The following is a 15,730-nucleotide window of genomic DNA, read 5'->3' on the forward strand; positions in this document are numbered from 1 at the left end:
TTCGGACAAAAATGCCCTTCAGGAGGTTCTGCGGCCGCACAATTTCATGTGCAGTCTGCAGAATTCTTCAACTTGTTAGGATTAGAAGTCTGCGGCAGCATTATTCTGATCTACGTCCACAATGCAATCTTTTGGTAGTCCACACAATTGTAACTGCGGCCACATCTTGCTCTTCTACGGTCTGCACTTTTACATCTGTGGCCGCATAGCTCTTCTTCTGGGCCCACACAATTCTTATGTGGTCCGCACTTCTAGGGGACTTAGGATGCACATTCTATGAACTTTTGTTCCTAGCCTTCGCTTGCGGCTGCACAATTCATGTGCGGGCCGCACTTTGCACCTATCTCTGCTGACCTTTCCTTCATACGTTGGGATTGCAGATGATATTCTGCGGTCCGCACTTCTAAGCTTTTGTGCCTTATGTGTCCTCGAGTTCAAATTACCACTTCTTGAGTTTGATTTCATCTTGGGAGTTCACCTTCTAATATTCTTTCAATTGAACACATTTCATCAGTTTTCAGGAACACAATTAAATATTTTTAGACTAAAATAAAAGATAAAAGACGCTAATAAATAGTCAAAATCCCCACTTATCAGGGGTTGCAAGTTATCTTTGGTTCCTGGTGACCAAAGAGGATCAAGCAAAGATGAACGAGGTGGAAGCACCCTGCCTGTTCAACGAAGCCCAATATGTGTTAAACCGGTTAACTTCAAATGCCTCTTGACGACTTTTGTTATGTACTTAGATTAAGTCATAAAAGATTGTAACTCTTTCCTTTGTGTTTTTAGGCCTCGGTGCTTCATCACGAGACTTTTCTCCAATATCGAGAAGAGTTAAACCAACATGAGTCTGAGACCCAAGAGCTCAGTGAGGGGAAGGTCAAGAAACTTCAATCTGAGCTGGAGTAAGCTCGAAAGGAGCATGCCGACCTGGTCGAGCAGGTAAGAAGAGTATTTGAGGTCAGTGATGATAAGTCATATACAGTGGCTAATAATTCGAACCCGCAGGTCTAATAGAAGCTTGACCATATCGGACAGCTCCAGTCAGAGGTGGATGCGGTGAAGGCTGAAGTCGAAGAATGGAAAAAGAACATGGACCTTCTGGCCTCAGAAAAGGAGACCTCCCGGGCACAATTGGCTTCGGCTAAGGTCCAACTTCGAGCTGTAAAGGAGAAGTCCTTGGTGTAGGCCAAGAAACTCGCGGAGCTACAGTCCCAATTGAATTTGGCTGTCTCTGATCGAGAAAATCTGGCTAAGGAGCTTGAAACAGTCAAGTCAGAGGCCAGAGTAATTAAAGTTGATGTTGAAGAGATGGTGGATGTTTATAAGGTTAATGCCGAGGTGGCTCAGGTTCGAGCAAAATACATCGTCGAGCACGCTAAGTGGCAATCACGAAGGGAGGCCCTTGAGGATATTCATGCTCGGGGTTTCGACTTATCAATTAAGATTGAGAGTGCCAAAGAGCTTGAAGCCATTGCCGTAAAGCTGGCCTATCCCGAAGACGACGAGGAGTCTGAAGATTTGGGCGAGTCCGAGGGTGGCGGAGATCCCGATGGTGACAAGGCCGCCCCCGGCGAAGATTAGGTCACTTAGGCTCTTTGTAAATGTTTCTTGTTTTTTACTTTTCATTTTACCCTTTGGTTGAGGCCGTTTGGCCTCTGTAAAGAATATGTATGGAGGTCGTTTTGGCCCTTGTAAGATATTTTTGATATGTATATAAAGCCTTTTTTCCCTTTAGCAATTTCTAAAGTCTTTGCTTTGTCATTTATATTTGCAAAGATTAAAATGCCTTAGCATGAAATAGTTAGGTTATGCTCGGGGTTTCGAACAAACCTTACCTTCAATATTATTTTGTTTTTAAGGCATCCTGGGGTTTTGGCATGACCGAAAATTGTTCCCCAAAGTACTTATACTTTTTTAGATTATAGTTTGTCGAGGGTAACTTTTAGAACCGATTAAGAAATTTTAAGGCCTAGTCATTTTTGTTACGGGTCTCAGACGTCTACGAGACATTTTAATTTGGCCGACCTTTTTAGTTCGGGTATCGCCTAGTGGGCAGGTCACCCCCAAGTTATCCAAGCTTGCCGAGGATAACACTCTCCGAGTGGAGATAGCCGTGGCCTTTAAGATTTGGGTGTTGCCTGATAGTTTTTATGACCCCGAACTCCACTATCCCGAACCATTCGAGTTTGTTTTCAAACGGTAGTCCCCGAGTGAGAGTGATTGTTCGGAATCGGATTAAGGTGGCCGATACCTTTAGGGGATCGGATTTATGAAGTTCCTTGAAAAATGCAAGAAAAAGTTTTATGTCACGACCCAGATTTCCCACCCTCGGGAGTCGTGATGGCGCCTACTAATGGGAGCTAGGCAAGCCAAACTTTAACTACTTGCTACACTTTCATTTTTGCCTCTTTTAACAAACACGAGCCAAAAGCGGAATTTTGGATAAATAAGCGAAAGTCAACAATTTTATATCTTAAGGCTACGTCTATTACAACTTTTAAAACCTCAAATACCCCAAAACCTAGTATCACAGACTGTCTAAGAGTTACTACATACAAGGTCTGAAGAAAATACAATACACTGTTTCTGAACAAAGGAAATGAAACAGGAAATAGAGATAGAGGGAGACGTCAGGGCCTGCGGACGCCTGCAGGTCTACCTTGGGTCTCCGAGTGGACTGAAGGAAGCCCTCCAACTATTGTTCGAAAGCTGCTACTAGATCTGCACACAGTGCAGAGTGTAGTATCAGCACAACCGACCCCATGTCACATCGGCGAAGTAGTGACGAGGCTAGGACCAGACTACCAAATAAACCTGTGCAGTTCATATATATATATATATATATACAGCGGAAAAGAAATATAGAAATAACCAGTCAATGTGGGAGGAGGAAACATGCTGTGGGAGAGATAATAGTTCCGAATAGAAAGACATCAAGTAAGGAAAGAAACAACATAACTAGAATATCAACAAGGAAGCAGAAATCAACAATTTGCACGGCATCACCCTTCGTGCTTTTACTCTCGTTCTCACCAAAATAATACACGGCATCACCCTTCGTGCGTTACGCTCTTTCCTCACCATATAATCAATAAAATCGGCACGGAATGGTACATCGTGCGGCACGACATTACCTTTCGTGCTTTAACTCTCTTCCTCACCCAAACAATAATCACAAACAATAGGGTAAGGAAATAAAGAAAATTTTGCAATAAGAATCCCGGCAAGGGAACAACAAGTCACCAATTAAATCCCGGCAAGAGAACAACAATTAAACAATTAAATCCCGGCAAGGGAACAACAAATAAATAAATAATAGCCCAACAAGGGTGACAACATAATGATTTCTTCTCTTTCTCAATTTTACTTCACAATCACTTCACAACTCGAGCAATGCTCTAGAGGTTCGATTATCACTTATACTTTCACAACTCGAGCCAAAGCTCTAAAAGTTCAATTGTCACTTATACTTTCACAATTTCGCTATACAACCTGAGCCAACGCTCCTCAAGGTTCATAGGTCACAATTCTTTCCACAAACTTTATACAACAATTGGAAATCTTCACCAAGACATGAATAATACAATGAAATCATGAAAATCACAATATAAGACCCACGGTCATGCTTGACACTCAACGTATAGATACTCGTCACCATGCCTATACGTCGTACTCGACAAGAAGCAAATAGCAAATAGGACACAACTCCTAATTCCTCAAGCTAAGGTTAGACCAAACACTTACCTTGATGCAACGAACACAATTCAAGCCTCAACTACTGCTTTACCTCTTGTTTCTACCACCAACTCGCTTGTATCTAGCCACAATTTGCTTAACGATATCAATAAATGCTAAATGAATCAATTCTAATGCATGAAAATAGGTTTTATAAATATTTCCCCAAAAAGTCAAAAATCGACCCCGGGCCCGCTTGGTCCAAACCCGAAATTCGGACCAAAATTCGATTACCCATTTACCCCCGAGCCCGAATATATAATTGGTTTTGGAATTCGACCTCAATTTGAGGTCTAAATCCCCAAATTTCAATATTCTTTGGTTTTACCCAAAATTCCCAATTCCACCATGAAAATAATTGATTTGAAGTTAAAATCATGTTAAAAGATGTTAATGATTGAAGAAAACTAGTTAAAAATGACTTACAATTGATTTGGAGAAGAAATGTTATTTGAAAAACTGTCTCTTATGTTTTTGGGGTTTTGTAAAGTGAAAAATATCTGAAAAGTCCGTTTAAATATACTCCTCTTAGACCCTTTCCGCGGACCGCATAAAAAGGACTGCGGTCGCGGAGCTCCATCGCGGACCACAAGAAATCGAGCGTGGCCGCGAAGGCTTGGCCTTGCTCACCGCAGACCGCACAAATCCCACCACGGTCGCGAAGTCCCCACTGCGGCCGCGAAGTTTCCACCGCGGACCGCGAGACTTGGCTTCAGAGACCTACAACTTCTCTGAATCTGCAACTTTTTCCTAAGTTCGAAACTTGCTGAAACACATCCGAAACACACTCGAGCCCTCGAGGCTCCTAACCAAACACACGTATTAACTCAACAACATCATACGAACTTATCCGTGCGATAAAATCGCCAAAATAACCTCAATAACAATGAATCAAACCTCAAAATCAAGAACTTTTTCTTAAACTTCATCAAGTATCAAATTCAGCAATTTAGGTCCGAATCATGTCAAACGACGTCCGTTTTCAACCAAACTTTACAGAAATGACTTAAATCATATATAAGACATGTACCGGGCACTGGAACCAAAAATACGGGCCCGATACCATCTCTTTCTAATCAACTTCATTTCAAATTTCCTTAAAAATTTTTAGAAAACAATTTCCTTTAAAAATTTACTTCTTGGGCTCGGGACCTTAGAATTTGATTTCGGGTATACGCCCAAGTTCTATATTTTCCTACGGACCCTCGGGACCGTCAAATTACGGATCCGGGTTCATTTACCCAAAATATTGATCGAAGTCAAATTTATTCATTTTACAGTCAAAATTTATCATTTTTCACAAAATTCATATTTAAGCTTTTCGGCTACGTATGCACGCAAATCAAGGTGATTCTAAATGAGGTTTTCAAGGCCTCAGAACATGGAAGTTTCGTTTTAAAACAAGTGATGACCTTTTGGGTCATCACATTTTAAAAGGACATGATATTTATCCGTAAGGAAGAGACTTCCTTTTTTTCTTGTGTAATATAGTTATACATGCATGCATGCATGCTTTGTGCCAGCTCGAGGAGTCTATGCGGGCATGGTTCATTTTATCGTTTGGCCCTTACAATAAATCCTATCTATCGAGACCCTTCAATCACGAAGTGTCTTTCCTTGCTAAAGTCGATATCCGAGGGTAATGCCCCCCGGTATTCAAGGTTGATCATAGAGAGAAGACTCGGATACTGTTGATGCGATCTTTGACACTGGTTCATGACCACTCTTCTATTCTAAGTTAGCACGATCCACTGTTGCCTTGCTAAAAACCTTGCCAAAAACCCATTCGTGAATAAATCGGTTCAAGGGAAAAAGAGTGCAACGTGTGCTTTCAGACCTAAATATCTGTACCACTTCTTGGTGGCTACCTGAAAGTGTTAGTTCAAAAATAAGTAAAAAGGGAATAAATGGGGTCGTACCTTAGCAATAGTATCGCTTCAAGTGAGTCATATTATAGTTATTCGGTAGCTGTTCACTGTTCATTGCCCCGAGTTTGTACGATCCTTTTTTGGTGATCTCGAGAATTTGGTATGGCCCTTCCCAGTTCGGCCCCAAGTTCCCTTCGTTTGGGTTTTGGGTGTTCAGTGTGACCTTCCTTAGTACTAAGTCCCTGATATTGAAGTGTCGAAGGTTGGCCCTTCAATTGTAATCCATCTCGATCCGCTGTTTTTGGGCGGCCAACCGGATGAGGGCGGCTTCGCGCCTTTCATCTAATAGCTCTAGGCTTGTACTCATGGCCTCGTCATTTGATTCCTTTATTGCATATCGGAATCTGATACTTGGTTCACCGACTTCAACCGGTATTAGAGCTTCGGTGCTATAAACTAGCAAGAACAGGGTGGCCCCAGTGCTGGATTTCGAGGTCATACAGTATGCCCATAGGACTTCGGGTAGGATTTTCTTCCACTTTACTTTGGCATCGGTTAACCTCATTTTGAGGTTTTGGAGTATGGTTTTGTTGGTCGATTCTTCTTGTCCGTTCCTACTAGGGTGATAAGGTGTTTATAGGATCCTTTTGATCTTATTTCTCCGAGAATGGTCACTTCGTTGCCGATAAATTATTTCATGTTGTTGCATACAATTTTGGACGGCATTCCGAACCAGCATATGATGTAGTCCCAAATAAAGTCGATGACTTCCTTCTCTCTGACCTTCTTGTATGTTTGGGCTTCAACCCACTTAGAAAAATAGTTAGTCATAAACAATATGAATTGAGCCTTATCGGGTGCCCTTGGAAGGGGCCAACGATGTCCATTCCCCACTTCATGAATGACCATAGTGACAAAACCAAATGTAGCAGTTCTCCAGGTTGATGTATCACCAGAGCATGTCATTGACATTCATCACATTCTCGTATGAACTCCTTTGTGTCCTTTTCTATATCTATCCAGTAGTAGCCAACTCTGATTACCTTTCGAACCAATGATTCGGTGCCTGAATGATTTCTGCAGGTGCCCTTGTGAATTTCCCTTAGAACATACTCAGTATCTGCTGGTCCTATACATATTGCTAGTGGACCATCGAAAGTTCTCCTAAACAAGGTTCCGTCCTCATACAAGCTAAATCGGGTTGCCTTTGTATGCAGGATCCTTGATTCTTTTGGGTGTGATGGCAGTTTTCTAGTCTTCAAATATTCTACATATTTGTTTCTCCAATCCCAAGTCAAGCTTGTAAAGTTTATTTCGGCGTGACCTTCTTCCACTGCCAATCTCATGAGTTGTACGACTGCCCCTCGAGTTGAGCTCGTCATCCTCGACCGATGATCCTAAGTTTGCAAGGGCATCGATCTTGCTATTTTAATCTTGAGGTACGTGTTGCAAAGTCCACTCCTTGAACTGATGTAATGTTACCTACAACTTATCTAGGTACCTTTACATTCGTAATTCTCTAACCTCAAATGTCCCATTAACTTGGTCCACTATAAGGAGGGAGTCGCACTTAGCATCGATCACCTCCGGCCCTAAGCTTTTGGCTAGTTCGAAACCTGCAATCATGGCCTCATATTCGGCCTTGTTGTTAGTCAATTTTAGAGTTATATTAGATTGTCTAACTACATTATTTGTGGGTGGCTTCAATATGATTCCAAGTCCAAACCCTTTTGCGTTCAAGGCATCGTCCGTAAAGAGGGTCCAGATCCTTGAAGATGTCCCCGAGTTTACCAACAACTTTTTTCGACCTCGGGTATTAGGTCCAAAGTAAAGTCAGCCATAAAATCTACTAAAATTTGAGATTTAATGGTTGTCCGGGGTCGATACTCAATATCGTACCCGCTGATTTCCACGACCTATTTGGCCAATCGTCCCGAGAGTTTGGGTTTATGCATTATATTTTGCAATGGGTAAGTAGTCACAACACATAAAGGATGGCACTAAAAATATGGCTTCAGTTTCCTAGAGGCACTTAGCAAGGCGAGTACCAGTTTTTTCTAGGTGAGGTTTAGTTTCGGCCTCACCTAGAGTCCTACTAACATAGTAGATTAGAAATTGTGTACCTTGCTCTTCCCAGACCAGGACTCCACTTACCGCTATCTCTGATACTGCCAAGTATAGGTATAGTTGTTCATCTGTCTTCAATGTGTGAAGTAGCAGTGGGCTCAATAGATATCGTTTGAGTTCCTCCAAGGCTCGTTGACATTTCGGGGTCCATGCAAAGTTGTTCTTTTTCTTCAGTAGCAAGAAACATTGGTAGCCCTTTTCGGAAGACCTCAAGGTGAATCGTTCCAGGGCGGCAATGTGCCCGGTTAACCTTTGTACCGCCATTCACATTGTCCACCACCGTGATATCCTCGATGGCCTTGATTTTGTCGGGGTTGATCTCCATTCCCCGGTTGGATACTATGAACCTGAGGAATTTACCTGATCCGACTCCAAACGCACATTTCTCAGGGTTCAACTTCATATTGTATTTCTTCAATATGCAAAAGGTTTCCTGCAAATTCTTTAAATGGTCCTCTTCGCAGGGATTTTAACCAATATATCGTCAACGTAAACTTCCAATAATTTTCCTATTTGTTATTCGAACATACAATTTACTAGAAATTGATAACTGGAACTGGCATTTTTTAATCCGAATGGCATTATGTTATAGTAGTATGTGCCGTACTTAGTGATAAAGAGGTTTTTTCCTAATCATCCGGGTTCATCCATATTTAGTTGTACACGAAATAGGCATCGATAAAACTGAGGATCTCATGGCCGGCCGTGGCATCGATCATGCGATCGATATTAGGCAAAGGGAAAGATTCCTTAGGACACACCTTATTCAAATCCTTATAGTCTACATACATGCTTAATTTGTTTCTCTTTTTAGGGACTACAACTATGTTTGCTAACCAATCCGGGTATTTTGCCTCCCGAATGGACCCTATTTTAGAGAGTTTAGATACCTCGTCCTTGATGAAAGCATGTTTGATTTCGGACTGGGTCTCCTTTTCTGCTTGACCGGGTGGAATTTTGGGTTCAGGATTAGCTTATAAATGGTTATCTCCAGTAGGATCCCAATCATATCAAGATGGGTCCAAGCGAAACAATCTATGTTAGCTATAAGAAATTGAATGAGTTTTTTCTTGAGCTCGGGTTAACCTCGTGCCCAGGTATACCTTTCGATCGGGTGTACGTTCGATCAATGTGACATATTCCAGCTCCTCGATCGTTGATTTGGTGGCGTCAGAATCATCAGGTACTGTAAAAGATCTGAGAACCCCGTAATCATCGTCTTCATCAGTCCTCTGTTTATCCGATTGGTCGATAATTGCTATTTAGCCTCTTATTTTTTATCCGAACATGGTTCCTTTGATGTTGCCAGTATTGACACCGCGATCACTTCTTTGACTACAAATGTTTCCTTTGTGGTCGGTTGCTCCCCGTAGATTGTTTTGATCCTTCACGGCGTTGGGACTTTTAATACTTGTTGAAGAGTCGAGGGTACTGCCTTCATGTTGTGGATCCATGGCCTTCTGAATACGGCGTTGTACCTCATATTTCCTTCTATCACATAAAACTTGGTTTCCTGGATGGTCTTGGGGGTATTCACCGGCAATGTTATCTCTCCCTTAGTGGTTTCGCATGCCATGTTGAATCCGTTTAGAACTCAGACTATAGACACGATTTGATCTTGTAGGCTGAGCTATTCTACGACCCTCGATTGGATGATGTTGACCGAGCAACCTGGATCAATTAACACACGCTTAAATTGAAATTTATTTATGAGTATAGATATTACCAGTGCATCATCGTGGGGCTATACTATCCCTCCTGTGCCCTCGTCGTTGAAAGAAAAGGTTCCTTCTGGTATGTAATCTCGAGTCTATTTTTCCCTTGTAATGGACGCACTTTGGTGTGCTTCAATATTGGCCCTTGAGGAGCATCGACTCTTGTGATGATCAGGTTAATGACGTGTTGAGGTTCTTCTAGTTTGGTCTATTTATTGGAATCCCTGTTTTTGAAATGATTCTTGGCTCGGTCACTCAGAAATTCTCGAAGGTGCCCGTTATTGAACAACCAAGCTATTTCCTCTCTTAACTGTCGGCAATCCTCTGTTCTATGGCCATGAGTGCCATGATATTTTCGTATTTGGTTAGGATCCCTTTGGGCTGGATCGGATTGTAAAGGTCGAGGCCATTTGGTATCTTTGGTGCGTCCGATAGCTGATACGATGGCAGCCGTATCAATATTAAAGTTATATTCCTTATAAACATGGTGCTTCATTAGGCCCGATAGGCCTGCCGAAGCCGTTCTTGATCATGAGTCCTCGAGTGCTCTGACCTCAATCATTTCTCCTTTCATTCCGCATAGAATTTCACCCAGACCCACTGTTTCTCCGATCATTATTAACGGCCGATACCGATCTCTGTTTGACCTTGATTCACGATCGGTATCTCTCTTGATTCCGTCAACGGGTCTGACAGGATAAACGGACCCGAAAGGAGCCCCAAGTTGATCATCTTCGACTCTAATTTTTTATTGATATCGGTTATGCACATCGGCCCAAGTAACAGACGGGTACTCTATCAGATTCTGCTTCTACTGTTGTAAAGCCACCAAGCTTCGAACATTGAGTTCTTGGGTGAAAGATTGAATGACCCAATCATCAGCGACCAATGGCAGGTCCATTCGTTCCATTTGAAACCGGGACACGAACTCTCTGAGCATCTCATGATCCTTTTGTCTTACTTTGAAGAGGTCTGACTTCCTGGTCTCGACCTTGATAGCCCCAGCGTGTGCTTTCACAAACAAGTCTGCAAGCATAGCAAATGAGTCGATAGAATTATGAGGTAAGTTGTGATACCATATCAGAGCTCCCTTTGACATGGTCTCTCCGAATTTCTTCAACAAAGCAGACTCGATCTCATCATCCTCCAAGTCATTCCTTTTGATGGCGCATGTGTAGGAAGATACATGCTCGTTTGGTTCGGTCGTCCCGTTATACTTAGGAATCTCGGGCCTACGAAATTTTTTGGGAATCAGTTTCAGGGCTGCACTCGGAGGGATAGGTTTTTGCACGAACTTCTTGGAATCCAAGCCTTTCAGTACCGATGGTGCTCCCGGGATCTGGCCGACTCTGGAATTGTAGGTTTCCACCTTTTTGTTATTTGCCTCAATTTTCTTTTCCCTTGATTTCTATTTGTTTTGTTAGCTCCTCTAGCATTCTTATGATCTCAAGGTTAGTCCCCGACTCATCTCCATTTGATCTCTCCGCAACCAGTTCTTCTCTGCGGGTGATTTCCCAGGACGGATCGAGTTTAATTCTGCTCGGTGTGCGGCTTTGGTTATGTAACTGAGCTATTGCTGCCTGTTGAGCTTGTAACATTTCAAAGATCATCCGTAGATTGATCCCGTCTCCTCCATTATTTTGAGTATTCTGTGCTGTCGATCTAGCTCCACCACGGATACTATTTTTGGGGTCGGTAGGCAGGTTTGTGTCGATAGCCACATGCGAGTTAGCATACAACAGGTCCGCGACTAGAATTCCGATAGGATCACCGGGTGGTACCTCGTTACTGGATGCTATGTTGTTATTTTCACCGTGGTGATCGGACTCATTGTCAGCAGGTAGGGGTGCCAATTATGACTTTGACATTTTGAGTTTTAACCTGAAATTAGAGACACTTCAAAGAACAAATGTAAAATAGTGTGTGTTATGGAAATTTGTATCAAATAACCGCTATTATCGTAGCCCCACAGTGAGCGCCAAACTGTTTACTCTCAAAATCGGATAACAATTGAATTTGTAAGTGGCATTAAGGATACATGAGTTAAATTGATACAAAGCGATAAATTGAATTGTAATTCAATCGAACAATGAGAAAGTAAATTCAAACCGTACAACTTGAACAGTTATAGCCTTGAAAAGTAAGCCTAACTTGAACTGGATGTAATTCAAACAATATCGGGTACAGAAGAACAGTAGCTTACAGAAAGAAAATAATATTATATTGCCTTGGGATGCATGTTACAATATGTTTTACAAATAATCAAGACCCCCTTTATATAGTAAGGGAGTCCTACTTTAGGTACAATTCTATAAAAGGTAAAAAACTCATGATTTGCTAATTAGCCGGTTTCTCATTGATACGTGCCGAGATTCCCGCCGTGATACCTGACTAGTTACGGCTATTTCACCTTTTGTTATTCGGTCTGGCAATGTTTCCTCGAGCTTTGTGCTGACCCAAAGGGTCATCTCTTATTCAGTATCTGAATCCAGGTTCTGAGGCCTTGAAAAGCTCATTTCCTTTCTCCTCGATTTGCGTGCACGGTCCGGGCGCATTTCCGAAAAGCTTTTATATAAAATTTAAGAAAAATATAATATTTAGCCTTTAAAATTTATTAAAGTTAACTTTGGTCAACGTTTTGGGTAAACGAACCCGGACCCGTGATTCGACAGTCCGGTAGATGGGACTTGGGCGCATGCCCGGAATCGAATTCCGAGGTCCCTGGCCCGAGAAAATTTTTTTAAAGAAAATTATTTACTGGAAAATCTAAGAACTTTTGGAAATGGAATGATGTGTGATCTTGATGGTATCGGGCCCGTATTTAGTTCCAGAGCCCGGTACAGATTTAATATAATAATTAAGTCGTATTTGTGAAATATGGTAAGAATCGAAGTTGATTTGATGTGATTCGGACGTCCGGTGGTGAAAATAGTAAATTTGAAGTGTTCTTGAGGAAAATCATGAGTTTGAGGTTAAATTCGTATTTGTTGATGTTATTTTGGCGATTTGATCGCACAAACAAGTCCGTATGATATTTTTAGACTTCTGTACATATTTGGTTTAGATCCCCGAGGGCTCGGATGATTTACGGATAGGCTTCAGGGTGTATGGACTTAGGAAAAAAACCTCTGCTGCATAATTCCAGAAAATTGTAGGTCTCTGAACCTAGGGTCTCGCGGTCCGCGTTGAAATTTCGTTGCCGCGTTAGGGATTTCGCTGCCGCGGTGGGATTTCGCGGTCAGCGGTGGGCAAGGCCAAAGTTTCCGCGGCCGCACCAGTTATTTCGCTATCAGCGTGAGTTTCGCGGCTGCGGCCCTTTCTTCGCGATCAGCGTTTTGAGGATCTATGAGGGCTATATAAACAGGATTTTTCATCAAATTTCATTTTTTCAAAATCCTGAGGCATAAAAGGCGATTTTTCAAATACTCCTTCTTCCCTAACTCATATGTAAGCGATTTTAAACTCATTTCTTTCACTCTTTAACTTCGTTTTACAAGATTTCATCCTAGAATCTAGGATTTTCATTGTAGAATTGGGAATTTTGGGTAGAACTTAGGAATATTGAAATTTAGGGATTTAGACCTCGAATTGAGGTCGAATTCCAAAACCAATGGTATATCCGGGCTCGGGGGTGAATGGGTAATCGTGTTTTGGTCCGAATTTCGGGTTTGGACCAAGCAGACCCGGGGTTGATTTTTGACTTTTTGGGGAAAACATTGGAAAATCTATATTCATGCATTGGAGTTGAATATTATTTAGCATTTATTGATGTTATTAAACTAATTATGGCTAGATACGAGTAAATTGGTGATGAAATCAAGAGGTAAAGAGGTGATTGAGTGTTGAATTACCCGTTGGCTTGAGGTGAGTGTTTGATCTAACCTTGAATTGAGGGAATAGGAATCCCCGACGTATTTGCTATGTGAAATCCCATGTGTGTTGCGTATAGGTGTGGTGATGAGTACCTATGAGCCACCAAATTACCATTTTTAGCTTGTTCCCTTCGCCATTTCCTGTTAAACTATTCCATGTCTTAATTGATACTTGTTCATAATTGTTTCCATGTCTTAACTGCTACTTGTTCATAACTGTTTCCATGTCTAATCACTTCATATTAACTGATGCTCTTTTTATTGAAGTATTCAATTGTTTCCTGGTTTCGTTTTATTACTCTGTTGGTCTTTATTGGTTTATGGGTGCCTTATGGTACACCTTGTTGTCTTGCTGAGTAGTATACACTGGTGAAGTTTCATACTCGTAGTGATATTCTGTTGTGTGGGTTGAGGTATAAGTATATTGGAGGATTTGAATTAATCTGTGAAACACTTGTCTTTATTTTCGTAATTGGTGTTTATAATATATATATATATATATATATATATATATATATATATATATATATATATATATATATATATATATATATATATGGTTGCACGTCGCAACAGGAGGAATAAGGGAGAATGTGATTGTCTGCTGGGATCGGGTTGCACGCCGCAACAAGGAGTAATAAGGGTTGGACATGTAGGATCGGGTTGCACGCTACAATAGGAGGAGTAAGGGCAAAATGTGTTGAGGAGTAATAAGGGTGGACAAGTGGGATCGGGTTGCCTGCCGCAACATGTAGGAATAATGGTGAATATTGATAATGTTGTTTTTTATATGATGGGAGCGGGATGCGCGCCGCATCAGTTGTTGTTATGTGTTCATATCTATTGACGTCCGTTATTGTAATGTTGAAACACCCTTAAGGATTAGTTATAGCTGAAAACTAGTAGAACGGTTGGGTTCCGAATTTATTTAATGCTAGTTATTGCTTTATTACAATCTGTATTTCCTTTCTGTTTAGCATAAACTGTTGCAGGTTGTATATGTTGTATGCCCCGCCGTAGCCTCGTCACTACTTCGTCGAGGTTAGGCTCGACATTTACCAGTACATGGGGTCAGTTGTACTGATGCTGCACTCTGCACTTTCTGCGCAGATTTTGGAGCTAGTGGCTGATCGTGAGGTTGGTTGCTATTACTGTGTACCGGAGACCCAAGGTAGTCTTGCAGGCGTCCGCAGGCCCTGACGTCCCATTCTATCCCATTTCATTTTCTGTTTTATATACTTTCAAGACACATGTAAACTTTTCGTTCAAAGTAGTAATCTTAGACCGTTCGTGAGTTGTGGCACCAGTTCTGGGTGAATGTTATTTCGATTTTCGTTATTGCATAAAGTTAAGCTTTTAAACTGTTTTTCTTCCGCATTTATTTCCGCTCGTTTATTTTGTTAAGTCTTAAATATTTGAAAGATAAAGGAAAAAGGTAGGATATTCCGAAACATTGGCTTGCCTAGCGGGTACAATGTTAGGCGTCATTACGGTTCCGACGGTAAAAAATTCGGGTCGTGACAAGCTCACTTGGGGTCAGGGTTGATTTTGGGATCATGGACTCGATGTTCTTGAGGACGGGCATTCTAACCTCGTATTCTGGTTCGATGGAACCCGAGATTAATTTTCAACCCATCACGCTTCAATCCCGATCTATCATGCAATAGACGAGCCCGATTTCGATCTTATACAAATTCTGTTACAGAAACTCTATAGAGTGAAAAGGAGAAATTTAGATCTGTTTAAAGAATTTAGGCTGTTCCAGACTTCCAGTCCACACCTGAATGCGAATTTTTCAATTCTACGGCCAATATATGTGTAAGTCAGTTCATATGGGAAGCTAATGGTTAAAACCACTTTATCTACATTTTTACACTATCATAGGATCAATTACTCCATCCGTTTCAATTTAGAAGATGTAGTTATTGACTTGACATAAAGTTTAAGGGAGAAAAGAATTTTTTTTGAAATATGTGGTCCTAAAAGCTTAAAGGGCAAAAGCTTTGTATGACTATGTCATTTGTGTTGCTGTAAGAGCTTCTCATTAATCATAAGGTGAGTAAAATAAAAAGTTTAAAGTTAAGATGTTTCCAAATGTAGAATGTATCATTCTTTTTTAAACGGACCAATAAGGAAAGTACTCCATTTAAATTGAAACGGAGAGATTATAATAGATTATTTTATCATGTACTATATCATGCTCGTGATGAATTGTATAACTCCCTCAGTTCTAATCTATGTGAACATATTTAACTGGACATGTAATTTAAGAAAAAATAAAGAGTTTGAAATTTGTGGTCCTAAATAAGTCAAAAAGGAGTCCACAGTATTTGTGTGGTTATAAAAGCTTTTCATTAAAGATAGAATTGTAAGTTTAAGCTAAGTTTTTTCCAAATTTAAAAAATGATCA

The sequence above is a fragment of the Nicotiana tabacum genome, chromosome 5 (genome assembly GCF_000715075.1).
Source record: "Nicotiana tabacum cultivar K326 chromosome 5, ASM71507v2, whole genome shotgun sequence".
NCBI classification, from domain to species: domain Eukaryota; kingdom Viridiplantae; phylum Streptophyta; class Magnoliopsida; order Solanales; family Solanaceae; genus Nicotiana; species Nicotiana tabacum.